The sequence below is a fragment of the Centruroides sculpturatus genome, unplaced genomic scaffold (genome assembly GCF_000671375.1).
Source record: "Centruroides sculpturatus isolate CEXI.00-Female unplaced genomic scaffold, Cexi_2.0 scaffold878, whole genome shotgun sequence".
Classification (NCBI taxonomy): domain Eukaryota; kingdom Metazoa; phylum Arthropoda; class Arachnida; order Scorpiones; family Buthidae; genus Centruroides; species Centruroides sculpturatus.
This window is the reverse complement of record NW_019385132.1, coordinates 330,994-342,314: the sequence shown is the minus strand read 5'-3', so window position 1 is coordinate 342,314 and position 11,321 is coordinate 330,994.

The following is an 11,321-nucleotide window of genomic DNA, read 5'->3' as shown; positions in this document are numbered from 1 at the left end:
CGATAAAATGTACTTTTCGTCATACTGACAACGATAGGAATATTGTCGAGTTTTCTTGTGCATTCTTGACAATGTTAGGGCCCCCTCAATCGCGGGGCCCCGGTGCACAGCATCCGCCGCACCCCCCCGATGGCCGGCCCTGCATCAATCTATATGAGTTATACAGAGACTCGTGTAAGAGAGGTTGCAGCCGAAGTTTTCATCTCTAAAACGTTTACGCTAGTACCAGTCAGACGTGAAAGTCAGGATTTCTGTTTGAACAATGAAAAAACAAAAAATTATCAGTAGCAAAGAACCAAATTTGTACTACAATTCGTATAGAGCAAATTGGGCATTTTTTNAAAGAATTATCTTCGATCCAGCATGTGTGCAGAACGCTTAATGCATTTGCTATATTAAGCATCGAAAAAGAAATTGCAAAAATTATAATTTTCCTGAAGTAATTCATGTATTAGCAAGAACAAAATCACGCTTTAAATAAACATGCATTAATATATGTTCGTGTTTGTAATTTTTTTTATTTTACAAAAAATGTAGGGCCCAAGTAGTTTCTTGCACCCGGGCCTCTTTATAGAGAAGGCCGGCCCTGGGTCCACCTATCCACAGATGACAGATGTATTATTAGACTGGTATCTAGACAAAATTTATCAGTTAGACAAGTTTTAAGACAGTCTGATTTAAATATTTCTAAAAATACTGTGCACAGGATAATAAGTAAAAATCCTTATATCAAACTAACAAGGATGTGTAAAAAAACCGCCTCTCAAACCTGAACATCTTAAAGCAAGATTGGAATGGGCCAAAAGCTACATGTAGTGGAAACACGAATGATTAAGTACACTCTTCGGTGATGAAAAAAGTGGAACTTTGATGGCTGGAATTACTACTGGCATGATCTGAGAAAAAAAGACAGAATAAAAAGACAGCAGAGAACAAGATGATGGCTCTCTAAACACCTTAGAACGACATCTTCCTATAGCAGAAATGATAGGTGGTCCAAATTGGACATTTCAACAGGACAACGCTCCCATTTATTGTTCAAATTCAACCAAAAAATGGCTTCAGAATCAAAACGAGAATGTTATGAAATGGCCCGCAAGAAGTCCTGATCTAAACACAATAGAAAACTTATAGGGGATCGTGACAAGACAGGTGGTCAGTTTTCCAATGTTAAACGACTTAAATGCGCAATTGAGGATTCATGGTATAACTTGAAACCAGAATTGTTACAAACTCTTGTGAATTCAATGCCAAATCGTGTTTTTGATGTTATTAAAAATAATGAAAGTACAATTAGCCATTAAAAATGTTTTTTTTTTTTCGATGTAATTTTTGAAATTTACCTAAACTTTGGACAACAATGTTTAGCAAAATTTCTATTTTTGTAAGAAACTTAATAACTATGAAATTAAATATCATTATAAAAATAAATTTAATAATGTGATTTAATGAGTGAAATGAGATCGCAATACAACAATCGAAAGTTCAGTATTTTAAAAATTATTCAAGAAAAATCATTTTACCTAAACTTTTGGGACAGACCTTATACACAGTATCTAAAAACCAGTGCCGTGCCATCATTGGAAGCTCCTGTTCCCTTGTATTTTCTAAAAAATAAATACATATTGCGCGATTATTTTCATATTTTAACGAATTTTGGATTAATTAAAATTAATATTTTATTATAACCGCATTATGTATCTTTGGTAGCATCATTACAACTAAATCTAATGAAGGTAACAAGTAGTTAAATAATTAAGAGATTATTAGAGACATAAATAAAACCCTGGAATGTTACTTAAAAGCTTAACCGAACCAATCCCTAGCCGAGTACAGTGGGGACTGATCTCTTCGTAATACAGTATTAGATGTAATAAAGACAGAAATGTTTCCAGTTCAATGAGAGTGACTGAAAAGTTGTAAATTTTGGAAATTTTCGTGGACATCACCTGGTCGTACAACGAATTAGTTAGAAAACAAATGACGAACAATCTATTCAAATTAGTAAATAATATAAATATTGAGAATTATAACGAGATGGTTACGGCTATTATATCTAAATTAATAAATATGTTTTTTTTATCAAAGCAAGAATTGGCATTTAGAGGGAATAGGAAAGCTATTGAATCTAATAACAGAGGTAATTACAGTAGAACATCGTTTATCCGAAAGAATTCCAGTCGGCAAATTTAAATTTTCGCTAGTGCTGTAGCGCTGCAATTTGTGGCTATATCTTGGGCTACTCCAATATTTTTTTTGATGATGTGTGTGTTTTAGCTGGCAGCACTGACACTTTTGTGTGGTGTTTTTCTGAGGACTGTGTGTCATGCTGAATCGAACGTTTTTGATACTAGATCAACTTCTAAAGTATAATTTTTTTTTGTTTTTATATTTTTCAAAATATTTATTTCGTTTGTAAAAAATAAAGAAATAATTTTTAACGATACAATAGCCACGATTATTATTTTAAAAAGTTTACATTAGGCTTAACATCGACGAAAATTCAACGCGAAGCGACACGCAACGGAGAAAAATTTCAACATGGGATAGGTTAATGTTTTTTGTATGTAATCGGTTATCCCAATTCCAACCCCAGTCCCCAATTGATTCGGATAAACGACGCTCTACTGTATATTGAACTTGTTTATTTTTAAGTACGTCAGATAATCTATTAAAAATACATTTAGAGAAGTGTACGGTTTTTGCTAGTTTATCGAACAAACGAATACGAATGGACTCTAGAGGGCCTAGACAGTCATTGACGCGCAATTAACTGATTGCCCCTGGAAGTCGGCTTTTTACAGAAACACGGCTTCCCTATCATCAAATGTCACGACACGCATGGGCGTAGCGAGGGGGAGCCTGGGTGGGCACGGCTCCTCCCAGGGAACCTGGTGCCCTCCCCAGGAAATCACAGCCGAAAAAGTGTTGAGTCGATTTGTAAAAACCTAAAGCTAAAATAAAAGTTTTGAATACTAAAAAAAGGTGAACGGCTTGCTCGGTGCCCAATAATGAACAATAATTTGAAATAATTCAATTTTGTGTCAGGTTGGCCTCCACTAGGCCCCCCATTACAAAACTCTGGCTACGCCCATGACGACACGCCACTGCTAAAAACGTTTAAACATATCCGATAAATATCTTAAGGCTCGGTAGAGGCAAGCATTCAAGTATGCGAAGATTCTCGTATTTTGTCCGGATGCTGCGTATATTTTTAGATTTTTAATAAAATGTGAATTCGTTTAAATTCCAGTATTGCGAGTTGCACCTTCAAAAACAACAATGTTGTTGATTCTATTGTTGAATCTACGGATTAACAAAGAATTATTTTTTTGCTACGTCGTTAAAGTCCTAAATTTGCTAAATGATAATTAAATTATCAATCACTTACACAAATTTTTTAATTTGTAACTTTCGTGTTTTAATAATTAAAAAGACATAACTGAAATTTTGATCAAGCTAAAATAAAATGCTTCCATCCTGGAGAGAATTTTATTCTACCTACATGTAGTATGTATATTAACCACCGAAATCAGATGGCGCTACGGTAAAACGCACTCTTGCGGTGGAAATTGAAAACCGTAGTTACAAACACGTGTACTTACATAGGTACAATCAGCGAGCTTCACTATACTACATAGTATGAGTGACTTTAGATACATCGCTCTTAGTGGCAACGACGGGTACTATCGACAGCCATTTTAAGTTAAAACATTGAACTTTATACCACGTGTTGGGCAGGATTGTCACTTTAGAATCTATTTTTCTCATCTAAGTCCAGTTTGTTTTGTTTGCCCCTAGATTTGAGATTTAGGCAATTAGATGATACAAGTCTAAATTGTTTCATCGCTAATTTAGCTATTTTCTAGATTTGATTTAATTATTATAAAGAAGGTATCAGAGTTTACAGTAGTAAGTATAGTTAGTAGAGAGATTGCGGCCGAAGTTTTCATCTCTAAAACGTTAACGCCGCCATCTTGTAAGCCTAGGAGTTTGACAATGGCGTTTGGAACGTCGAGCGTGGCGAGTAGAAGTTCGGCTTAAACGTCTGCATTTTTCTGTGTTTTGGGTTAAAATTATGACGTATTAAAATGATTATTTAAGCATTTATGAGTAACACTAGAAAGAAACAAACAATTTTAATTCGGGAATTATTTAATTATTCAATTTTTTTGCAAGTGATGTGAAGTGCCTTTTATATATTTGTGTTCGTGATAGCCATAGGCTCATGGGGCCCTCAAAATCACAGGAAAAAGAAAGGATCAAAAAATTTTCACGGCAATCAGAACAAAGCAAAATTTGGCATTTGGCTGCTCGAGCTGCTGGATTCCCTATTACAAAGGAAAATATCAACTCAATTCTAATCTAATTATACAGTACATAAACCACTACACTAAAATATTTTAGTCCGTTTACAGGGGCCCACAAATCTGGTTTCGCATCGGGCTCGGAGAACCCTAGCTACGCCACTGTCCTCAATATAATAATATTTTTAAGTTCTCACCCAAAAATTAATTAGCAGTATTCCTACTTATAGACTATCTAAAAGTTTAATTAAAATTTAGTCTACATACTGACGGTTGGAATTCTAGAAAGATAACTTACCATTACAGTTCAAAATAGGAATACTGTTTATCAGGAGTCTCCAAACTTTTCAAGAGAGCCACAACAGCAGAGGATCGGAGCGATTTAATATCACACACACATACACGTAGCCTATGTATGTATATAAATTTAAAAAATAATAATAATCATAGAACTTTATTAAAAATTAAGAAAATACATTAAACATAAAAAATAAATTACAAATGTCGTTTATTTTGGGAAGCTATTAGGTATTCAAGTTTTGGATTTTTCGAGAAAATGGGACGTCTGTTTTTAAAGTAAATATGGCCCTGTTGCTTACTCTTCCTGGTTTCAGTTCAAATCGTTTAACTCAAGTAAATATATATATATTTAAATTAATTGAATAAATTATTTTCTTCGATCATAATTTCATTTAACTGTACCATCAATTTTCTATTTTACAAAGTTTAAAACCGACTAAACTGGGGTTTTCTTATCGTACTAAACTACACAATAACGAGAAAAATAATAGTGTTTACCGGAAAACAATTTGAAAAAAACATAATATAATTTTCTAATTCACCGTCCTACCTTTAGAGGTGTGGGTTAGTTGGTGAACAGTGTATGTATGAGTCCTCTACCAGAGTCTACTCTGTTATGTTTGACCGATTACAGGTTCGACTCATTGTTCAAGCTTCTAAACTATTGTATACAAGAAACCAAAGTCGTCCATTAACCTACATTGACCATACGGGTAAAAGTGTAGTTAGGTAAACCTGATGGCGGAACTTCCGGTCGCCATCTTCTTTATGAACGTGACATCCACAAACAAGATGGCGACAGGCGCAACTACTAACTACAACGGCATTTAAAGGAAAAATAAATATTTTACTTCTAAACATATTTGACATATTTCTAATTCCTTACCTCCCATTTCTTCGGCAAATAACATGGTTCGGAATGATTCGTAAATTCATCCTTTTCCATCGTAGAAACTTCTTCCGCATGATTAACACACGTCTACATTCTTAATCTTAAGATTTTCGGATTTATTGGTACTTATTTTTAGGGCTGAAGGTACAGTACAAATCCTGGCTCTCTCCAAATTGAAACACCGACTAAACCTATATATTACCGATTAAACCGACTAAACCGCTCATGGATAAACCTTACTCGTGTGCTAAACAAACGAGTCGAAACATTCTGGTTTTTTCCTTTTGCTCACACAATAAACAAATTATCATTCGGGGCAAATTAGCCTTTGAAACCATCGTGATGTGTAGTATGAAATTCGCCCAGTCAACAGCTGTTCGACTATTTACGCCCACAGCCGATCAGCAGGTCAAGCTCAATGTACAGTGTAGGCCTACATTCTATGCAAATTAGATGCCGAATAAATGAAAAAATAGTTCCCCAATAAATTTTCCCAAATTTACATTTAAATGTTGTTAGAAATAACGAACTGTTCATCGTGCATTTATGACATCTAAAAAAATGGAATCACCATCCTTTCGATACATTTGTGAGGCTCCGGGCGGAAGTCTATTTAGTGGTCCGAATGGAGTTAAACCCCACTGACGATACGCATGTTGTGTATTGTGTTAAGGATGGTGAAGATGATTATCTTCACCATCCTTAACACAGTACTACAAACCTTTCACTTATTATATTTTATAATATGAAAATGATCTTTATGAAAGTTTGTATTTTTGACACCAGATGGAAGCAGATGTTAGTACACGTCGTTAGGGTGGTGAAATANAAATAATCCAGCAATGAATTGCTCAACTTTTCTGGCAACATTTAAAATTTTAATGGCATTATCTGTTATCATATTTTATTAAAAAAACTTTTTATATTTTTACCTATTATTAAATGACAAAAAACTTAATTTTGAGGATAGGGATGAGTTTTATAAAAACTTGTAAATGCTAATAATGAGTAAAATTGTCATTAAGTCCAACCCTACTGTAGATACACATGATTCCTATATCTCTCCACACCCTTTATCTTTAACCACCAAAATTGAATAGCTTCAATCTCCCTAATAAACAAACCTCCATGCAGAATTTCAGAAATTTTTGATAAAAAGAACAGACATTATTAAGCTTCAAACATGGTGAACAAAATTACATTCCACACACACACACACACACACACATCCATACATACAGAAATTACCCCCAAATTTTTTTTGTATTTCTTTACATTTCAAGGTGTTCTAAGTCCAAAAATGTTAAAATCTTGACGGTAATTTTTTGACCGATCGCCATACTTTCCCAAAACTGTTATATATAACAGCCAGGAAAGTACTTAGAATTACATGATTATTATTATTATTTTTTTTATCTCGTCTAGTTTATCCGAAATTTCAAAGTGGATCGTGCTTGGGAATGCCAACAAAGAAAGTGAGCAACGATCGAAACCACTCAGAACAAAATCTCACTTGCCCACCTTTCTGAAGGTATCAGGCAGGAGGAGGGGGGAAAGAATCTCGATTGATCTAGTAACTGTGTCCACAGGGAAATAGTGGTCCTCTACTCCAGATTAAATACTGTTGACGTCATCTTATATCAATGATTCGGAACCGGAGCCATTTAATTTGATTTGATCACAGATAAAATCCGATTCCGTTTAATAATATTGCAAAAGTAATTGGCAATTGCTCGAAAAATGATTCTAATTTACAATATTCGTTAAGTTTTTATCGTTAAATTCATTTAAGTGCCTTCGAGAATTTCCCTTCTGAAATGTTCAATTTTTGTGTGGCATCTTCACCAATTAAAAACACTTTTGCTAAAGTGAATATTAAGCTAAAAATATAGACGATACATTAGTTTGGCCATTAACAATTATCTCAACCCTCTGAAGAAAGGTGAAAGATTAATAGGGTTTAACCACTCATACGTGGAGTTTGTTTATTAATTTTACTTAAAATACAAATAAAAAGTAAAATGAAACGATAGCGGAATGCGAAAGTAAGAAAATTTCTATAAATAGAGGTTTATTAAAGGATTTATTGGCGTAAAAACTCCATATACCTTATCCAAATTGAATACACCTAGCAGACAAAACTCATTTTAAACTGTTTGGCTGTATATTTACACCTAGTAAAAATGAAAATACTTTTTAAATAGACAAGAAGCGCTGAAGAATCAAGAGACTGTATACAGGCGACAGCGTGATATTTTTACGAGCGCATACCACATGAATAAGTAAGTATGCAGTTGCTACAACAGACTACAGTAATTTCCATCTTCTGATGACTAAAATCTAGCTGTTGGCTCGTAGAAGCAAAGAGAGTTTTATTGATCCTAGTGTAACGTCGACGTTGAAAACCCAATAGATAGTACCCAGGGGTGGAGTGTCAAGGGGTAAGTATGTAAGGGTAATGAAGATGAACGATGCAATACGGAATAGCAAAAGTTATCCCGTGTAATGTAAAGTTGTTATTCTTACATTCTTGATGGTTGCTCTATTGTATATTCATAAAAGTTCTTTACATTCATTGAAAAAAAATTACATTCGATGTGTCATAAAGCGATACCCCTTGTCATCTTTTTTATCACCTAGTTTCTTTTTTATTTTTTTTTTTTGTCTTTTTTTCTGTTAAAAGTACTCTTAACATGTTTGCGTGTAAATAATAGATAAAGCTATTTCAACCTTTATGTGTAGAAAATGTCGCATTTTCTCGAAATGAAGTAAAGGAATATAGGGCTTAAACATTGAGTTTTGTTTCTTTTTTTTCTTTTTACTTGCTGTTTACTTTGAATTTTTAAAAAAATTTAAATAAATTATATTGAAAAATTGATTACAGCCGTCAAAAATCTTAATGATTACTTATTTACAGGGGGTATTTGTACTTTAATTATGATTTAAACCTCAAATAAATTATATTTAAACATTTATTAAATTATTTTAAAATTCATTGCCTGCAGATGAATTAAGAATGTTTGAATTTTGTAATGTAAAATTTCTCGTTTCCGACTTCTGTCAGCGGGATAATTCTCTTGCACACGGTGTTGATGTATTAACATTAACATTAATTTATCCCTCTACAAGATGCCCCCTCATAAGAGAGTTTGTGGCATTCGGTAAGAGAGTAGTTCCTCGTTTAAATATGCTTTTCAGTAGAGAAATGATTTTTTTTTATAGGGATTTGTCCCAACTGCATATACTCCTTAATAAGACGTAGCTTCTCAGTTTAATATGTCACTTAATCCTGTAGGCTTCTCAGTAGAGATTTCCTCACTAAAAAAGACTCAATCTCAAGAGGTGGCTCCTCGGCCTCAAAAAGTAAAACGTATACCTCATTAATTCTGTAAAATTCCTCACTAAGAAGTGAAGAATTTAACTGTTTCGCCTCAATAAAGTGTTCCTCAAAAGAAAATATTGTTCATTAAGAAACGATTCTCTAATGAGAAATTGATCAACAGAGAATTTTTTTTTTTTAAATGGTTCCTCAATTTAAAAGAAAAAGCTGTGCAAAGACCCATTATACGTTAGAAGCTTATCAGAAAGTCGATTATAAATTAAATATCCATTTTGTCTTCATAAAATTGTCAGTAGATATATAGAAACGTAGACGACGTTATACAGATGAGGCAGAAATACAGAGCGATTAGATCTAGCGGAAAGTGATCGGATAATTATATCACAGGTAAAAATTGAATAAAATGAATCATAAATTAAATTCTAATAGGGAGAGGCGAAGAAAAAGCCACGGCATTAAAAGGCGCCATTAAGAGATGGGCAGAAGGAGCATTAGCACAACTATCACCCTTCTCTATTACATAGTTATTAGAGAGATATTGAATTGCAAATTTGCCAAATGTGCACTCGGATAATTTATAATATCTTTGCTGATATCGTCTTACCGATAAATTTCGATAATGTCCAATATATAAAAGAGAGAAATCAAAAAAAAAAAAAAAGAAAAGAAAAAAGAAAAAAGTCACGACATCAAAGCTCTTGACCTTTTGTCGGAAGTTGGAAAAAGGAAGAGTCGAAAAAAGACTTGTAATCAGTATTTTATTTGCCATGCGAATCGAAGTTGGTAACCGCACTGTCGGAATGGGAAATTAGATTCTATTTCTGACATCAAAAGCGCCTGGTATCAAGAGAGAGAGTAAACACGTTATGTGAAATGAAGGAATCTCTATGGCCATTCTCGACTGTGTGCAGAGGAAAAGCGTAGCACTGCATGCATTCAAGTATGCTGAGAGTTTTCTAAACGGATGATAATTGAATGTGTTTAATACATTAATTCATTAATTGTGCGAGATTACAGGAGTGTGAACAGCAGTACGGTTTAGTTATACATGTCATCTGCGCCAACTGTCATGTTGACACTCCTTGACGGATAACCCTACTTTGTTAACGTTCCACATTAGGTTATGTAAAGACGTTTTTTTAATGTTTGATTTGTCGACGGGTTTCTTTTTTTTTCCTTTTATTTTTCTCACCCACGGGTTCATCTCGTGTTAACGCTTCTTCTTCTATACAACGGTTAATTAAGCGGAAAGAGGGGCCAAACATCCGAGTAGGGAATCTAGGATTCTATCAGAAGAGATGCGAGATCGATAGTTTAAAAAAAATCAGCCATTTATTTGTATTCTTTTAGTGTTCTGGAGTCTAGAATTGGTTAATTTAACGGGCCAATTGGATTTATTTGAGGGTCATCCAATCTTCATTTTTGTGTTAGAAGGATTCCAATTGGGATGATGGTTTCTTATTAAGGATGATTAGAAGATGCGTAAGAATTTATAACCAATTTATTTATTAATTTTCTTTATTTTTTTAAGTATTAACAGGATATATGCGTGTGTTCCATTAAGTTTTAATTCAATTACCTCTGTAAATATCCATAAAAACTTAAGAAAATAATCTTAGAAGTAAAGAAGAAATTGCAATTTGGAAGATAAAATGCTAAAAAATTAAATTACAAAATTCTAAATGATTTAACTAATCATAAATAAAAACGTGTTTTTAATGAGTAAAACAGAAAATGACTTTTTAAGTATAGAAGTTTGCCCAAAAGTCAGTTAACCGTGTTTTATTTTGTGTTGTTTCGGATACTCTTGTGATTTTTGAATCATAAGCTGAGTTTTACAGAATTGATAAAGTTTATATTATTAAGTAAGAGAGATATTTATTCTTTACGACAGTTAATTGATTTTTGAGCCATCCTTATAAAGGAATTTACACAAATAAGGAGATTAAATATAGCAGAATTAATCCAAAAATTCCTAAATTTGACAATGAAAATTCAAGAAATTGTTCTAATTTTTAAGTGCAAACTTCCTTAACAATTCTTAAATTGTAAAAAAAAAATCACTTGAATTTTAAGGGACTTCATACAAGAAGAATAGAGATACTTCATATTTAAATTCCAACAAACGGTACTAATTTAGTATAATAAATATATATAAAGAAGTGGGGGATTTTTTGAAGACGAATATAATATTGAACAATTTGTTTATTTACAGATAGAGACGAAGTGAAGAGAGTAATCGTTATCTTTTTAAAAATTCGTTGTTTAACTTGGAAAGGCATCAAGTAAAAGTTGCCATTCTTTCAAAGAAATGCTATGCTAGGCAATTGGCATCTTTTCCTGTATTTACAGCTGACACTTTCGCTACAGTGGCGTGAAAAATTGGACACTCGCTGTGTGTTTTGGAACAGTTTGTAACCCGATCAACGGCTTTTGCTGACTAAAATGGTTGCCCGTCCCGACGCAACATAACCGATAGATG